The following is a 19,510-nucleotide window of genomic DNA, read 5'->3' as shown; positions in this document are numbered from 1 at the left end:
GGGTTAGATGTCATTAAGACCAATATTTTAACTTTTGACAACTGCACAGACCTTTTTTCCGGCTACAGCAGTGTAGCTTGTTTAGCACTCTGGTTTGCAAAAGCATCTTTCTAGATGGCTTAGGAATGTGATCTCTAATGATCCCAAACAATGCCTAAGTTACCTTTGCAGGCCTTTAGACAGATATCAATAGAAACACACTCTCAGGTTTACAAACTTTTTTTTGAGCAGATGAACTTTATGTAGCTGATGTCAGCTCAATAGTTACTGCCAATTAAAGAGGTTGAGATTTAAACTATTTCCCACATTTTATAACATTGGCTTTTTACTATCACAGAGGACTGGCAAGTTCCTATCCCTTACAAGGTAGATAGTCATGGACATTAGGCATGCTTACAAACTATCTCCTCATGACCTCCCGGCTCTGACCAGTTTTGAAGGGCCACGCACAAATGACTCTAGGATCTGACATTTCTGCCATCCAAGCAGTGGCTTACTGCTTCTGGATGTTCCTCCATTGCTTTTGTCCCAGGAGTGTCTTCTTCACATTGGGATAAATGCCCCATTGGCATTTCCCTTTAGCTGGTCACTGGACTTGAACTCGGGGCCTGAGCACTGTCCCTCAGCTCTACAGCTCAAGGCTAGCACTCTGCCACTTTGAGTCCCAAAAGCAAATCTGCTTGCTCTTTCAGCACTCTGCTGGCTGAGTAGAGGTGACAGTCTCACAGGGACCTTTTTGTGCCCGGGCTGGCTTTGAACCAGTTTGCAGATCAATGAGTCATACAAAAGGCCATTTTACTCCAATTAAAAGCAACAAGGTGGTCAACATAGAAGTAGCTTTTAAGCATGCTCTTACCTGAAACTCATTAAGAGTCAAAGTTACATCTGACAAACTTGTAAGAATCCTCTGTGCTTTGCTCTGGGCTTGCTGGAAACTTAAAAAAAAAAAAAAAAACTATAAGAGCAAACTGGAATAGCAATTATTTTGGTAATCCTAATTTTTTCTTTGTGCACATTGAGACCAATGTTAAGAACAATTTTACATTTAAACTTTATATTTAAAAATCCATTTTTAATTTTTAAGTCTCCTATTAATCTTCTTTTTAATATTGTATACCCTAGTTTCTATTTGCATTTTGAAAAGATCCCTTGAAATCTTGAGGCCAAGTGTCACTCATTGCCTCTTGGTTGCTTGTTTTAAAACAGACACATATTAAGATTTTTAAAGTCAAATGACAATTTTTCCTCAATGCAAAAATAACAATCATCATAACTGAACCAAAAAGCTAGACTTAGCGTCTTTATGACTTTTAAAAACATCCTAATTGAAAACATTAAAAGCAAGTCACATTATATAAATAACTTTTTAACCTTCTTTTTAAGGCCTTTTTAATGTTAACACATCCAAGGGGAAGTTTTAGCAATACTAATTAGATCATCACATCACTCACTTTAACCATCATGTTTTCAGTGTCTATCTGCAGGGAAAAGAGAGAACAAAGATGGGCCACTCAGCCCCTTCTATGGAATGGGCACACACCCAATCCAACTCTTTAGGGTTAGATGAACTGTGTTTGTGCCAGCTTGCCCTCTTTCACCATGTGTGGACTCCTCCCAGGGCCTGTCCCACCATGCATGACCAGCTGAACTGCACTTCTGCTTGTTCACCCCTCACCCCTAAAGACAGATCTTCTGTTGGCTTCTAGTTTTTCCTTTTTTTATCTCTTGGTTCTCGAATGAAATACACAGTTTTAGACAGACAGAACAAGTAACATCTTTGACGGTGTTAAACTAACCTTTACATTTAAATTTTTAATATTTATCCCCAAATTTTAGCCAAGGGAATTATATCCCAAACTGCCAATGCATTTTTGTTAAGCCAGATAACTTGATTACAGTATAAACAGTCTTATGCATTTTAAAATGTTAGTTTTTAAAATACCAGATTTTTTTAATTTGCAAGTTAAAGAATCTTTAAAAAGCCATTTAAAACTATGTGAAGAAGGGGCTGGGAAGGTGGCTCAGTGGTAGAGCGCTTGCCTTGCATGCCTGAGGCCCTGGGTTCGATTCCCTAGCACTACATAAGCAAAAAGAAAAAAAAGCCAGAAGTGGCGCTGTGGCTCAAGTGGTAGAGCGCTAGCCTTGAGCTGAAGAGCTGAGGGACAGCGTCCAGGTTCAGAGTTCAGGCCCCATGACCGAACCCCAAAAAAAAAGAGCTCAGGGACAGCGCCCAGGCCCAGAGCTCAAGCCCTACAACAGGAAAAAAAAAATCACAAATGAAAACTATGTGAAGATTTTTTAAAATTTTTGGTAATGTCCAAATCTCATAACCTTTTGAATTTTTAAATTTAAACTCACCCAATTGTTACAGCATACTGACAATTTTTATCTTTGAACACGTTCACAGACACACACAAAGCACTCACACAGATCTTAAAGCGCGCAAAAATCAAAATCAGTCGTACGTACACCTTTTAAAGTTTTTAAACAAAAATTGAAGACAGTATTTCTTTTAAACTATGTAATTAGTCTTTTGAATCCCTTCTGTTGGAGCAGGGCTGGGGGAGGGGGTCACTTAAAACTAAACTGGCCAGATTTTTTTTATCCAATTTTAGACAAGAGCACTTTACAAATTGTTACATTGTCAGGACTAGCTGAAAAAGTCCAAACTAGGCACACAGTCTTCTACACCCTCCCTGCTGGCAGCCTCCACAAAGAGAAAATGCAGCCTGAGGCTTGAAGCGAACCGAACTAGCCCAGTAACCTTCCATGCCTCAGGGGGGGTGGGCATAGCAGGTCTGTGACTGAGCCCAGCTGGAACTTTTATTCCCCCAGAGATGTTCAAATAAATAACAAAAACACAGATAAACACAAAAACCAAGGATCCACATTTAAAACTGGTACCAATTCTAAAACAGAACTAGACAAGAACTGAAGGCTGAGTTGGGGACTAATGGGCCCCAGTTTATCCCTACCAGAACTCTGTGCTGTTCTCACTCAGCAAGCTGAATCCAGAGTCTGCTGGGTGAGCCTGCCACACTCACCCAGAACCTTCCTACCCCATAGAACAAACACACACACTAAAGTATACAAGACAAACAAGTGGCCACAAAGACAAAATCAGGTCTCAGTGAATGGGGCGACATCTCACCACCATTTACTTACCAGGGGACTCAACCCCCCTACTCACCTCCGGAGGATTTTTCTCTTAGATTCCTGCAGACTTTTTCTCTTAGATTCCTGCAGATGTTGACCCAGGGGCCTTCCAAGGTGGAGGAGAATTCCCAGTCATCTTGGGGCAAGGGACAAAAGTCCCTAGCGGCCATCCCCTCAGACTGACAGGTTCTCCCCCATGCTCACACCCCCCCCCCCCAGCCAAGGCCCGAGGCTGAGATCTAACTGTGGCCACTCGCAGGTGGTCAGTGGCAATTTCATAATTGACAAGCAAGTTACAAAAGCAAAACCAGCAGTTTTTGTTTTTAAACGAACTAGGACAAGGTCTCAGGTGTCCTAGGAGTGGACTCACTTGTTGTCCCATCTCAATAGAGAATACAAAACACACATTAAAAACGAGTAACACTAAACAGAGACAGACAGAACCAGACGCCGCGCGGCAACCGAGTGCAGATGAGGAAGGAATTACAGATGGGAGTGGCTGGCCTCGCCTTAACTCCCCAGAACAGAGTCACTCGGATCTCCTCCTTCCTCCAGACGACCCTGGAGCAGGACTCCAGGGCGGGACCAGGGTACTGGGCACGTCTGCTTTTCCCTCTGGCCCAAATACAGATTCAGACGACCCTGGAGCAGGGCTCCAGGGCGGGACTAGGGTACTGGGCACGTCTGCTTTTCCCACTAGTCCAAATACAGATTTGGATCCCAGAACATAAAATGAAAGTGACAAACACACAAGAGCTCTATCTTACCTCCTGCCGGTCCTGGAATCTGGGGTTTGGGAGCGCCTGGTTCCCGGCCAATGCACCAAATGAAAGACCCCAGACTCCTGGGATACTTTCGTCAACGGGAGGGCACCCCAGAAAACTCAGACTCCAGGCCGGGAGATGCAATAAGCAAGAGGAGTTTATTTGACGTTTGCGCAAACGGACTCTCTGTCCCGAGCAGACAGGGAGGCCCGAGCAGAGATTACAGGCTAATTTAAAGGCAAAAACCACAAGATTAACGCATAACACAAAACATCCCATGATTGGTCCATTTAAAGGTCACCATATACACCAACAATCACTTTGCCACGCCGGAAATTTTGTAACACTCTTTGTAAAATGACTGGCCCATGGTTGGTTTAAGGGGGGGGGGGGGTTTACATGGTTACAGGCCCATGATTGGTTGACATTTGGCTTAGCTTGTGGTCTTGCTAGGTGGTCGTTATCTCAAGGTCCTGTCTGGGGAATTTTTAAATGGGAACTGAGGAACACGTACTGTCTGTTCTTTATCTATGACCACTGACCTTGTCTTGGGGCCGGCATCTGGTCTCTGAAACTTCTTAACTCATTTCTGGGAAGGGAAGGGTCAATGCTAGCGTAAGCAAGTTTACAGAAGCAGAATCAGTAGTTAGCAAGTTAGTAATGGTAATGGTCAATTTTTAATCTTTTAGATATAATTTGTGGATGGGAAGGGAAAAAACAAATTGTTTAAATAGGGATACAAGTGGACCCATTGCAACAATGAAATGTACAAGATGCTGTGGGAAAACGAACTTTACAACTTTGGGGTGGGGGGGAGAGTGTAGTCATGGAGATGGGAGGGCAGGAATGGTAAGGAAAACCAAAGGAGGAGGCAACAATGCTTGATAAGAAATGTACTCATTACCTTGCTCATGTAATTGCCCTCTGTACAATATTTTCACAATATTTTATTAATAAAAAAAGAAAATGTGGCATACATACACAATAGAGTTTTATGCTTCCATCAGAAAGAATACATTGTCCCATTCATGAGGAAATGGAAAGACCTGGAAAAATATTTAGAGGAGCAAAGCCAGGTGCCAGTGGCTCACACCTGTAATCCTAGCTACCCAGGAGGCTGAGAGCTGAGGATCGCCTTTCAAAATCAGCCTGGGCAGGAAAGTCCATGAGACTCTTATCTCCAATTAACTACCGGAAAACCGGAAGTGGTGCTATGGCTCACGTGGTAGACAACCAGCCTTGAGCTGAAGAGCTAACGGACAGCGAGCGCCCAGGCCCAGAGTTCAAGCCCCATGACCAACCAAAAAAAAAAAAAAAAAGAGGAGCAAGCCAGAACCAAAGAAAAGTAGGTTGCATTTGTAATAACTAGAGTATGTCTATGATAGTCTTAGCAGGAGATCACAATAGCCAAGTTGCTAAGTGCATAGGACCATGTATAATGAAATATATCAATATGAACTCCAAGAATTGGAAACAAAAGGTTCTTATTGTGTCCTGTATGCAGTTATTTCTATTTTTTTAATGTTTTAGTTTTCTGTACCCTTTGTCTTGCATATGTTTATCTGATCCATAGAAGGGAAAGGGAATCACAGAAATAGCAGGACAAAGGATGAATGAATGCAACAATGATACTCACTTGACACAATGATAGAAATGAACTTTACAGCCTGGAGTGAGGGGAGTAAGGAGGGGTAAGCTGATATGAGGGAAGGGGTAACCAGGGTTTAAAAAGTAATGTACTCATTACCTTACTTATGTAACTGCAATCCACCTGTTCATAACCTTTACAATAAAGGTATTAAAATAAATATATACGTTATTGTAAAGATGATGTATAGAAGGGTACAGTTACATAAGTCAGATAATGAGTATGTTTCTTTCTGAATAGTGTCACCTTTTCCCTTGCTTTCTCCCAGTTTTTTCCTCTGGGCCCTCCCTCTCTTTACAAGTTATATAGTTCATTTTCAACATAGGGTCTTGTGAGTATCACTGCTACATTTGTTCACCCTTTCTCCCCTTATTTCTGTGCTCCTCCTTTACCCTTCTCCAAACAGAGAACCTTACACACAAGACAAAAAATACAGAAAAAAAACAGAGACAAGGGAGAAAATAAAAACAAAAATAACAAAAAAAAACCTCTTGTTTCCATTTCTTGGAGTTCATTTTGATGAGTACCATTTTATATGATCATATATGCAAATTTTTGTTCATCTTAATGGTGGAAATATAAATTAGTAAATTCTGGAAAACAATTTATGAAGCTGTACAAAGCATTAAAAATAAAACTAATCTATGATCTAGAAATCTCACTAGTGGGATGTACCTAAGGGAAAGGAAGTGTTCATATTTTGAAATGGCATCTGCATCATCTACTTATTGCAGCTACCTACAACATCCAGGTAAGGAAAACAGCCTAAGTGTGCACCAATTGCTAAATGAATATGGGAAAGGAGTGTAATCAAGGGGAGGGAGGGAGAGAAATGAGGAGAGGAAGTAGGAGAGAATGCAAGCATAGAATTCAATGCATAGCTTACAAAATTAAGAAAAGTGCGGGAAGGGATTGAGAGAAGTGAGGGAGAATGTTGATCAAGATTCATTGTTTTCATAAACTGCTTTGTTGAATAGCGATGGTTATGTAAACTCACTTAAAGATAAACTATATTAAAAAGGAATATGACTATATATATATGCACATTTTATGTGTGTATTCATATATACGCGTATACATACAAATGTGTATATTCAGCCATAAAATGAATGAAATCTTGTCATTTATTAAAATTTTTAGGGTATAATTTGGGATTATTATGTGAAATTCAATAAGCCTGGCATGGAAAGATAGCAGTGGATGATCTCATTGTTATATGAAATGTAAAATATTAGGTCTCATGGAAGTTGAAAAGAGAAAAATTGATTATCAGAGCCTGGGGAAAGTATATGGGGGAGGAATCAGAAAAAGTTGATCAAACTATACTAAGTGATCTCTAGATAGGTGTGAGAAGTTCTAGTGTATAATTTCCTATTAGTGAGTGTATAGATAACAATGACATACTTCATATTGCACAAAGTTAAAGTCTTTTAAAAAACATTTTACCTAAAGGAAGTAATAAGCCTAAGCCCAATATGTTTAGTCTAATTTAAAGATTGTACAACATATACTTATATCTAAACATCACATAGTACTTTACAAGGATGCAGAATTTCTATGCTTTAGTTAAAATAAGTTTAAAATAAATAATAATAAAGATGGCTATGCATAAATTATATGTGTACAGTTTAATCATTTTTGTGAAATGAATACACTCATGTGATTCAAAATCCAGTCAAGATACAAAGCAGGCACATGCCTGTTTTGCCATTGGAATGATCATGGTACCAGGCCAACCTCTGGGACAAAGGTTGGAATGCCATTTCCTCAGTACTCAGAAGACTGGACCCTGGACAGGTTAAACAAGGCAAGGCAAAAATGAATGCGTAAGTTACTACTCTAAGTTTGTTTAGAGTTGTTTGGACCCTACAAGCTTGAGACCTTGGAAATAAGATGAACATTTGTGTTATGGTTAACTATTTACTGCCTACCTCTGCTCCCTAATGATAAGAAAGTCAATTATTACTATGTAAACAAGCTATACCTCATGCTAATGATTGAAACCACAAGATAGATTGAAGCAGGTACCTGTAGTGACCTCTTCTGGGACTGAATTAAACAGATAAACTTGCTTATGGGAGCTTGGGGTTCAGAAGCTGGCGAGTGTTGAACCTCTTCTCTCTCCCTCCCCTTATCTTTCTTTATTTCTTTGTCTCCAGTATCTCATCCTGTTGTCCCAGGTTGCAGGTAGCAACAGGTCAGTGTGGGCAGAAAAGGCCAGAAGACTTTTCTCTGGACAAAGTTTTCTAACCTTTATTCCTTAAAGATGCATGTGGTTGTGTTTAGTAGTGAAGTGATATGACAGGCCAATGAGCCATAGGCAGTCAAGAAGATGCATTCTTGCTGTCCTATCAAGTGCTTGTGTGGGTTTAGCTATCCTGTAATGGATGTTCCTTGCTTGTTCTGGAAAATTACATTACTATAATGATTCTAGAAATAGAAACTTTTGTTACTATGAAAATACTCCTACATTTATTAAAATTTGAGTCCTGCCAATGCTTTCATGAGCCTTTGGGCTCGATATTCAGAAAAGTTCTTTCAAAGCAATCTATACATATACACATATATACATACACATATACATACATACATATCTCCAAATAAACTTCAAGAAGGTTCCTAAGTTCCCTCAGTCTTTTCCATAGTCCTCTCAGAGTCTGTTGGATAGCCCATCTCTCTAACAAATGGTAATGAGGAAATGATACAATCACAAAATAATTCAAAGCAAGAAAGTTTAACCTTTATGGCACATAAAAATTAGCTTAAACAATGTGAAGACCTAGATAAAATATCTAAAGTTTGGTATTCTAAGAAAATAGAACAGGTTTCAGAGGCATAGCTCAGCTGGTAGAGCACTAACCAATGAGCAAAAATGGCCTCAGGTACCAAATTAGTGTCCTAGTCAGGATCTAGAATAAAAGAAAAGAAAGTAACAACAGCAAAAAGTAAAACAAACACAAGAGAAAACTTTTACAACATTGGGCTTGGCAAAAATTTCTGTACTGAAACTACAGGAAATAAAATGACACATTAAGAAGTGAAGGCTATATGCAAAGGATAATAGTCAATAAAAAGAGATAAGTTCATGAAATCGAGAAAAATGTTGCAAATCATGTATCAGGTGAAGACTTTATATCCAGAATATGTAAAAACAACTTTGAGATTTACAACTAAAAATATATTAAAAATCAAAATATTAAATTAACATGGTGGAATGCTCATGAGAAGAGCTGGCGAGGCCTCACTGTTATTAGGATGATTACCATCTAAACACGACAAATGTTGTAGAGAAATGAAGTAGAGAAAGTGAAACACTCGTACAATTGATGGGAGTTTTATGTTGTGCAACTATTACAGAAAATGGTATGATTATCCTCAAAACATGTAAAATGTCTCTTCCATATAATTCAGTAATCTAATTTTTTTAATTGTGAAAATATTATACAGAGGGGTTACAATTACATGGACAAGGTAATAAGTACATTTCTTATCAAGCATTGTTGCCTCCTTCTTTGTTTCCCCTTCCTCTCCCCACCACACACACACCCACACCCACCCCCCACCCCCAACAAAGTTAAAGTTCGTTTTTCCACATAATATCTTGTACATCTCATTGTTGCAATGGGTCCACCTGTATCCCTATTTAAACAATTTGTTTTTTCCTTTCCCATCCACAAATTATACCAACATCAAATACAGTGAAAACAGGGGTTATACCATGGTGGAGGGACATACAAAGCAACAAAGAAATCATCTTATAAATATGTTAGAAACTATCACAAGAAAGAAAAAAACATTTGCATCTTATCTTGGGGTTCATTTCACCTAACATCAACTTATCTGACCATTTCTGCTTGTCTCAGACATATACTAGTTATTGCAAATAAGGGAAACCATGGGACCTATGTTTCTTTGGACCTGGCTTACTTCACTTAAGATAATTTTTTCCAAGTCTTTCCATTTCCTAACAAATGGAACAATGTCATTCTTTCTGATGGAGGCATAGAATTCCACTGTGTATATATACCACATTTTCTTGATCCATTCATCTACTAAGGGGCATCTGGATTGGTTCCATATCTTAGCTATGGTAAATAATGCTGCAATAAACATAGTTGTGCTAGTAGCTTTAGTATGGTCTTGTTTGTGATCATTTGGGTAAATACCCAAAAGTGGGATTGCTGGGTCATAGGGGAGCTCTATGTGGAGTCTTTTGAGGAAACTCCATACTACTTTCCAAAGTGGTTGAACAAGTTTACACTCCCACTAACAATGAAGTAGGGTTCCCTTTTGTCCACATCCCCTCCAGCATCTGTTGTAGTAATCTAATTTTTAACTACACATTGGAAAGATTTTAATGTTGGTTCTTAATGTACTTACCTCTCTATGCCAATAGTATCACTAGTTATAGGATTAAGATGTAGAAACAAACTGAATTTCCATTGAGAAACAAGTGGTCAGCATAACAAAGAGTGGGTCCCTACCCACTAGACAGGACAATAGCCCTGAATATTTGGGGGGTCTGCCAGTCAAAGGGATATATGCCAGTTACATGGACATGATTCCAACTGTGAATATCTCTTGTCAGAGATATTTCAGGACATATTTTTTTTCTCTGAGTCTCAGACTAATTGGGGACCTATCACAGGCATGTAGCTCATTAGTTGTTTTTCTTTGCCAAAAGGCCCTCATGAAGAACGGTGTTATTTTGTTTTCGCTAGACTTGGCTGTGTCCTTAGAGTCTTGCCTTACAGTGACATGCATCCTTCCCAGGGAAGTTCACCACACTTCTTATTTAATGTACCACACCTCTGTCATAGCAAGAAATTGTTTTTCCTAGCCATGAAAAGGTCACAAGTGTTCAGACCTTTGTTCAGCTCACCCTCATGTAGAGCTGTGATTATTTATCCCACTGAACATAAAAGTGGTCTTATAAATCTGGTGGGCACAGGAAAATGTACCAAGCTCACTCTTTTTTGTGACCACAGCTATTACATAGTTTTTCTTTAACACCAGAACAGTCCCAGTATGTGGTATATTGGTGATCTTCCTCTTCTAAGATCCCTCATGAGCAGTGATGCTGTTCACCTGTACCTACTGGGCTGGGTGGTGATCATTGTGTTGGGCAGTCAGCTTCCTTTTTCTCACACGTCACCAGAGTGACAGCCCTGATTGGGTTTTACCAGCCATGGGCCAGTTCCACTTATGCTGGCCTGGCCTTTAATCTGCTTTCTCTTTCAGCAGTCCCTTGTGCACAGCTATGGTGTTTACTTGTATCCACTTGGGTGTTTGGTGATTTTTGTTAGCCAGCAGACACAGGGAAAAGCAGATATTTCCTGTTTTCACACCTGGCAAAGTGATAGCTTTGTTATATCTTCATTCCCTAGATAGATCTGAGGTTCAATATTTTTATACTCTCTGGTCATTATCTATCTTAGGTTTTACTGGTACTTTATTTTTATTTACCAACCACATTTCTTTCAACACATGTACTTGATTTTTAATCTTTGTTGCTGAGGACAAAGAAATGTGGTGTTTGACAATAATATGCATTGTTCTCTCTTTAATCCACTGCTTATTTGCCTTCCTGTTTTGGAAATTTATTATCCCATGCCCTTTACACTTTTTGTGCTCCTGTAGAAATATGAAATTATTCTATTTTTTTAATATGGGACTTATAAGCTGTTCGATCTTAGTGTTTAATCCATGATATGCTGTAATGAGCTTCTTTACTGCTCCTGCTTTCTTGATTTCCAACCAGCTGGCTATACCTGGGTAATCATCTCTTTTTGAAGATTTGGTGATGATTCTGTTGTTATTTTATTAAATGTGCTTTTTATGTCTACAGCTTCTAGATGTTCTTTATCTGAATTCATGGTTGATAGGATTAAGTTTATAATGATGTTAGAGATCTTGCATATTTCCTTTGTACTTGCTTTTTTATGTGTCTTTATAACTAAACGTTCTAACATATACATATATATACATATATATATATATATATATATATATACATAACCTGTGTGTTTTTTTTCTTTTCATTTCTTTTTATTTTTTGGCTTGAACTCTGGGCCTGGGTGCTGTCCCTCAGCTCAAGGCTCAAGGCTAGCACTCTACCAATTGAACCACAGCACCACTTCTGGTTTTCTGGTGGTTCATTGGAGATAAGAGTCTCACTGCCTTTCCTGCCTGGCCTGACTTTGAATCGCAATCCTCAGATCTCAGACTCCTGAGTAGCTAGGATTATAGGTGTAAGCCACCAGCACCTGGCTATACCTTGTCTTTATGTCAAAATTCTGTTTTCAACTTTGTCCAGTCATTGGCTAAGCCTTCAATATGGGTTTTTATTTGATTTATCAAGTTTTCCATCTGCATAACTTCCATTTGAGTTTTTCTAGATTTTTATCTTTATTATTCTTTTCATTCCTCTCTCCACAAGCATCCCATTTCCCCAATTTAAGCTTTCAGAGATGTGAAGCATGTGAGGCTCTTCTACATATATCAGAGAGTGAGAGGGTTTAAGGGAGCACTTATTTCTGTACTGCCAAGGAAGAACTGAACTGACTATAGTTGATATTGGTAGATATGGTTCAGTTGCTTTATTTTTTGTTTGGTTGGTTGGATTATTGCAGCAGTGCTATGGATTTGACTTACACCCTTGACTATACTATCTTATAAGTGCCAATGGGCTAAATCTAGTGAATCTTTAATTATTTTAATTCTGCTCCCAAAGGTGTTGACAATTGAATTGAAATAGAGACATAGCCAAAAATTGGTGCAAAATCCTGAATTTTACAATGTCTTCTAAAATCTAATAGTTACATGCACTATTCATAAATAGCTTCCAACATTCTTCTACCTTGAAATCAGTACTGGGAATGCAAATGAATGTCCAACTGGGACTTGTCCCACATGTTTCTAGACTTTAGATTACTCCAAGTGAGAATTAAAATTAATATTAAACAAAGCTAGTCCCCAAAGAAACATAGGTTGCATGTTTTCCCACATTGGTAACAACTAGAATATGTCTATGATATTCTTGGCAGAGGATCACACTAGCCCAATTGTTAAGTGCATAGGATCATACATAATGAAATGGATCAACATGAAGTTTAAGAGTTGTAAACAAGAGCTTCTTTTTATGTCCTATATGCAGTTATTTCTGTTTTTTCTTTCTATTTTAGCTTTCTGCACCCTTTGTCTTATATATAAGCTTATCTGATTGTGGAAGGGTAAGGGAATCACAGAAACAGTAGGACAAAAGATGAACTAGTGCAACAATGATTACCACCTGACACTGTGTTGGAAATGAACTTTACTACTTGGCTGGGAGGTGAGTGGGGAGTGGTAAGTGGGAGAAAATGAGGGAGAAGGTAACAGTGTTTAACAAGAAATGCATGCATTGCCTTACTTTTGTAATTGCAACCCCCCCTGTACATCATCTTTACAATTAAAAAATAAAAAATTAAAACTAACAGTAGTTTACAAAAGTAAAAGACATGCATTTTATTACCTGAATCAAAGGACAACTTGTCAACATATCAAGGCCCAATATCGCCAGCAAACATTATGTAAACCAATAGGATGTTTCATGTTTAGAGAGAGTATGCCTTCAAGGACATCATATCCCCAAAAGCCTAATGAAATATGGATGTATGCTCTCACAAATAACTACGTGCAACAATGCTTTAAACACAGTTTGGATTGTGATTCCTATAGGAATATAGAGAGAAAATTGAAATCTTAAAAGCATCCGTGGATAAGACATTTATAAAAAGGGATTTGTGGTGTACAGGATAACTCTCTCTATTGATGTGAAACTAAAACTAAAAATTTCTGAGTAAGATAATATTAGGAAAGGTAACAGAATTTTGTTCACATGGAGTGATATAGATATTGTACCTTAATGCTAATGCTATCTCTGAGAAAACCTGGAAAATTGGAGGTACATACATTCTTTTAAATATACTAATAATTGTTGAGATATTTAAGAGATATGGACTGAAATAAGAGCAGACCACTGTGAATTGTGGTCTGTCCAGATTCACTCACAAAGCCACATCTATAGAGGAGGGCAGAAGTTGTTTATCCTTGCTACATCCTGATCTCTGACATCCCTAGAGTCCCTTGAGAAAGACTACCTCCACATTCACTGTCTTCAGGAGTGTCCTGAAGAGCCCTCTGAAGAACCCGCTTAAGGGTCTGCCTCTGTTGCTTATGACAGGAGCCAACAAAGAAGTAAATGATGGGGTTGGCACAGCTGTTAACAGAGGTTAGCAAAAATAAAAGCTTAAAAAGGTAACAGGAATAGTAATAGGCATCACTATAAATCACAGCTATTAGGCAATGGCCAATGCTATAGGGCAGACCACAGAAGATGAAGACCAGCACTGTGAGCAGGAGGGTCACATACAACCTAGTCAATGACTTTCGTCGAGAGCCACAGAACATCCTTACAGTTAGAACCAGGCTGGACCCTGAGAGAATCACAAATAAAAGTAGCAAGTATCCAGCAGTAGAGAGTCTAAATAACAGACACCAGTTCCAATCAGAAGGAGTATACCAATCTAGACAATAATGAGATAGGAAAAAAGGAAATGGCAGTGATAGTACCCAGAGTAGCACACACATTAAGGATGATGCATGTGTTGGGCGGTGGCACCGGTACCAGATGGGACACAGGACAGACAGGCAGCGCTCCAGGCTAATAAGACTGAGGAAGCTCAGGCCTGCTATGTGAGAATAGTAAAACACAAAGTGAAAGACATTAAAGTGATAGATTTCTATGCTAACAAGGAAATAGTTGGTAAGTTCTTGTAGGGAATCCATAAGTTGAAAGCAGAGGTAAAGGAAGTCAGCCATAGCCAGGTTTAGAATGTAAACTGTGATGGCATTTCTTCGAATCCGGAAGCCCAGGAGCCAAATTACAGGTGCATTTCCTGCCAGTCCAATCACATCAATGATGACATTCAACCACCCGAGAATTGTCATCTCCATGACACAAGTTCTATGATAGGTGTGGATATTGCCATACATCCCTGTCACTTCTGTTATCAAGGCAAATTTGGTTTGTTCCGTGCTCAGAATCGTTCCATTGGTGCCTCTGAAAGCAAACATCAAGGGAAAATAAGAGGATTTGATTTGGAAAGCAGGAAAATCTGGTTAATAGAATTTTTAATTTCCAGCGTAGGCACCACTAGCATGCAGTTTTCACACAGAACCTTCTCTTTCTAGCTTTTCCCATAATCCCCCAAATGAAGCACCCAATACTGGAAACATAGGGATATAAACTCAGAGGAAATAATCCTGGAATTACTCAGAGGAATAACTCCTGGAATAATCCTTACCTTTCTTCCATTTTCCTGTTCAGTGTTGCAGATGTGACCTGTTGTGGAGAGAAAGAGCCTTTTTCAGACAGAGCAATAACAGGGTCACTTGTTCTGAAATTCAAGAGATGACAAGAGCTTGTGGAAAGCGTGTGATCAAGTGAGGCTTATGAAGATTGCAGACAATCTGTGTGATTTTCTGTACATGTACTGGAAGGAAATTAGAGACACAAGGCATCTGAGTGACGATCCTTCACTGAGGTATTTCTTGGCATCTAGCCTATTTTCACAACAATATCTGCTTCCCTCATCTCATCTCATTCAGTCAGACTTCCTTTAAGTAATTGCTGTCATGTCCTTTAATTGCCAACTCCAAACTTAGGTAGACATATCAAATGATTTTAGCATCCATTTTGATTCCTTATAACTCAATATTAAAGTGCATCATTGGACCCTTGCCATCCAAAGTGCACCCTGATCTGAGAACACTTGCTGTCTCAACATTCATGATAGCAAAAAGGCATTCATAGTATAGTTTCATTCCAAATGATAGAGAACTGTTTACAGCTTATACCATGAGTAACATAGTTCCATTCTCTGTGTGTTGTGTCTTCCTATTCTTACTTACACTCCTTTATTTTGCCTTCCTCCCTCCTTCTCTCCTTTACTTTCTTCCTCCCTCCCTCCCTTCCTCACTCCCTTCCTTCCTTCTTTCCTCCTTTCATTTACATACAACTGCATACAAACTTGTGTTTCATCTTCCATTCTATCTTTCAGAACTTCTTACCTTGCTGTCACACATGCACCAAGCTAGGGGTGAAGGCTAGATCAGGGATACAGCAATAGTCTGGCTTTTGGATGTCCGTGGTTTATGCACAATAGAGGTGAAATTCATATGCATAATGCAAAATATCAACCCTATTACAATGCTTTTAGAGTTGAAGTGTGTGTGTGTGTGTGTGTGTGTGTGTGTGTGTTTGCGCATGCATGTGTACACATACACCCATGCACCTTTGCTAGGGCTTGGACTCATGGCCTAAGCAGTCTCTGAGCCATTTTCTATCACTTGAGCCAGAACTCCACTTACAGCATTTTTGGTGCTTGATTGGAGATAAGAGTCTCATGACCTTTCCTGTCTGGGTTAGTTTTGAACTGGGATGATAGATCTTAGCTTCCTGCATAGCTAGGATTACAGGTGTGTGGCACCAGCACCCAGGTTAGAGTTAAAATTATTTTTGTTATTACTAAGTAGATTACAAAGGGTGTTAAATTTCATAAGTCAGGCTATGATTACAATGCTTCTTGGCCAATGTCATCCCTCTTTCATTCTCTGCTATTTTCCTTCTCTTCTCCCCACCCTCAAATTACATATTTAATTTTGTCAGTGGTGGGACTTGATCTCAGGCCTGGGTGCAGTGTCTGAGATATTTTGCCCAAGGCTAGTGCTTTACCACTTTGAGCCACAGCTTTACCCCTGGTGTTCTGGTAGTTAATATAAGAGTCTCACGGACTTTCCTGCATGATCATGTTTGAAATGTGATCCACAGATCTCAGCCTCCTGAATATCTATCATTATGGGTGTGAGCACCACTGTCCAGCTACATAGTTCCTGTACCATTCATCATGTGCCAGTATATTTTAAATCTAGCATATGAGAGAAACATATGCTGTTTGTCTCTCTGAGCTTGGCTTACCTTACTTAACATGATTTGTTCTAATTATACCCATTTCCCTGAAAATTACATAATATTACTCTTTCTCATGCATGAGTAAAATTCCTACACACACACACACACACACACACACACACCACAATTTCTTGAACCACTCATGTAGATACATAGTACAATAATGCAACTTATGGCTATATTTACATACCAATAATTCAAATGAATGGAAATTAGTAAAATTATTAAATTCTCCAATAAAAATACAAAGAGTAGGACTGGATGCATATCCCAAGTGGAGGAGTACCAGCAATGAGCTGAGCAAAACAGAAAACAAAGAAGGAAATAAAAACCCAAGCAAACTCAATACCAAAGTAAACACTGAGTATAAAAATCTCATTTTGTGTTCGCTTTGGCAGCACATATACTAAAACTAGAACTATACAGAGAAGATTAGCATGGCCCCTGCACAAGGATGGCATGCAAATTCGTGAAGCGTTCTGTGTTTTTAATAAGTATGGAGACCGGCACACTGCAGCTAGGAGGAATGGCAATCCCAAGGTGATCACTGTGAGGAGAAGAGCCTCCTTCCTCCACTTGCTCTGCCTCTAACTTGATCCCTGTCAGTTGGAAAAGGCCACAGTTATCACAGAGAAGAGCAAGAGAAAAGCTAATGACTGTACATTCCTTCTGTGGCCCAGAATTTGCCCTCCCAGAGAACCCATCAGTTATATTGTCATCTAATGAGGACTTGGAAGCTGGTGACCTGCAGACCAGCTTGATTTCCACCACAGAAGACATGATTCAGGAGGAAGAAGTGGCTGTGGAGGACAGGAACAGAGAACAACAGTTTTGTGTATTTAGGGATTTTGACTTTTCAGATGTTGAGCTGGGAGATGCAAAGGGTGAAAGCATGGACCATTTCACCTGGGAAGTCTGGCAACACTCATTGGACAGCATTGGCAAAGGGGACACACCGTTGCGCCAGGAGTACTAGTGCTCAAGCAGCACCTCAGCCTGATGTTAACAGGTGAGTCTTCCAAGGAGGCCCTCATGGCCAGCCAGATCTTCTCACACACACAGCTGCTAGATAATGGACTCTGCTGTCAATGAACTGATGCCAGAGCGTCCTGATTTGCTTCTTCAGTCTCAAGATTCCACCAGCAGCAATATGACAGAAGAAGTGATCTCAGAGCTGAGAACCACAGTTTGGAGGCTTGTCAAGATAATGCTAGCAGACAGCTGCCTGAGGATACATGTTCAGTATTAAAGGAGGATCACGTGACAGTCTTTGAAGATGAAGAGTCATATATTACTCAAGAACAGCAGGACCCACTGGAGTGTCAAGGAATTCTTGACTTAGAAGAAACTGATATGCCAGAAGTGTTGGCTCCTGAAAGATACCTGGAGTCAGTCTGAAGAGAATGTTATCTCGGTTTTGATGAAAGAGATGAAGAAGAGGAAGAGGATTTCTCTGGACTGTCTAGTCAAGATGAGGATGAGCAGAATGGGTTTCCAGATATACAGACATCACCTCTGCCCTCGCCCTTTCTTTATGCCATAATTGCAGCTTTAAAGCCAGTGGCGGTGTCACGTCAATCAGATGCTGTTAGACACTGATGGGTCCTACATAATGTTCACTGTTTATATGTTTTTGAGGCCATTTCAGACAATTCAGAAGATGTCTGGAGAAATAACTAATGAAGCAACCTGCTTTCTTGGTGAGAATCTACAACGCATTTGTACCCAACTTAAAAGTTCCTTGGATGTGATGATGATGTGTTCAGAGTGGCCAACCATCTTTGTGGGTGCTAAAATGCTGATGTCCTGTGGTTTGTTAGAAACACTCAAGTTTAGGGTTTTGGAGCTGCAAGAATACCGGGATACCTATCATGCCAAAAGAGAAGCATCTGGACAGTGGTTAGACAATTGTAAAAGGACATTTGGCGCGAAAAGAGCCATAAATAGGATAAACACAGATGCACAGGACTGGAGCTCTGCAGAAGGTTATTTTCAACTGCTGCTAAACTCATCAACCAAGTAAATACAATAAAAAAAATGAAGCAGAGATCATGAATATGTCGGAGGAACTTACCCACCTGGAGAACATCCTCAAAGAAGCTGAGGCTGCTTCAGAAAATGAAGGAACTGACATTTCCAAGGCTGTTCAACCTATAGTAGAAACTGCCATTCATTCTCTAATTAACATTTTGAAACACATAGAATTTGTATCAGCCATAACACAAGTCAAAGCATTTAGGGCTCTCTGGCCCAATGACATCTTTGGCAGCTGCGAGGATGAGCCAGTGCAGATGCAGATGCACATCTACTTCTCCCACTAGACGATGGGTCAGATGGACAGCTTCATGGTCATAAACTCTAACCAGGGCATGTCAGAAGCCAACTACAAACTGATGGGACTCAACCTGGAGATGCCTACAGAGACTTTTAAATGTTAAAATGAAGATGAATGCTGCCCATCAGTGATTCTCACTAGAAAGTTAAATACTTTTATTCCATAATTATTCTAGAAACTGTATAGATTAAAACTAGTATTATCTTGTACATTTGTGCCATGCACTGTTATGCAAGAGTAGATATACAATGCTAAAGAAAGAATTGTGGCCATTTATGGTAGACTGCCAGGCTTGCTGGCTATGAAGTCTGCAGAATTCAGTAGAAGAGATGTAAATGTATTTTTCTGCAATTCTTCTAGACTCACATGTTTCATGCTCAAGGCACCTAGGGGTAAGGGGAACTGAGAGAAGCCTGAAGACTTACTACCAAAACTTGCAATATACTTATCCACGGAGTCTGTGGCATACCATGAACTGGATTCTTTGTCCATTTTTTTCCAGCTCTTTATTATTTTTTATTTGTGAACATACTGTACAGAGGGGTTACAATTACATGGGCAGGATAATGTGTACATTTCTTACCAAGCATTGC

The 19,510-nt window shown here is 39.5% G+C and overlaps 1 pseudogene; it reads left to right on the top strand.

Annotated features, from left to right (window-relative positions):
• Positions 1-17,041: 17,041 nt before the first annotated feature.
• Positions 17,042-19,510, top strand: part of LOC105988043 — a 5,159-nt pseudogene continuing 2,690 nt past the window's right edge.

This window comes from Dipodomys ordii, unplaced genomic scaffold, assembly GCF_000151885.1.
Source record: "Dipodomys ordii isolate 6190 unplaced genomic scaffold, Dord_2.0 Scaffold46, whole genome shotgun sequence".
Taxonomy (NCBI): Eukaryota; Metazoa; Chordata; class Mammalia; order Rodentia; family Heteromyidae; genus Dipodomys; species Dipodomys ordii.
Note: the sequence above shows the minus strand (reverse complement) of the source record. Positions and strands in the feature narration are given on the sequence as shown.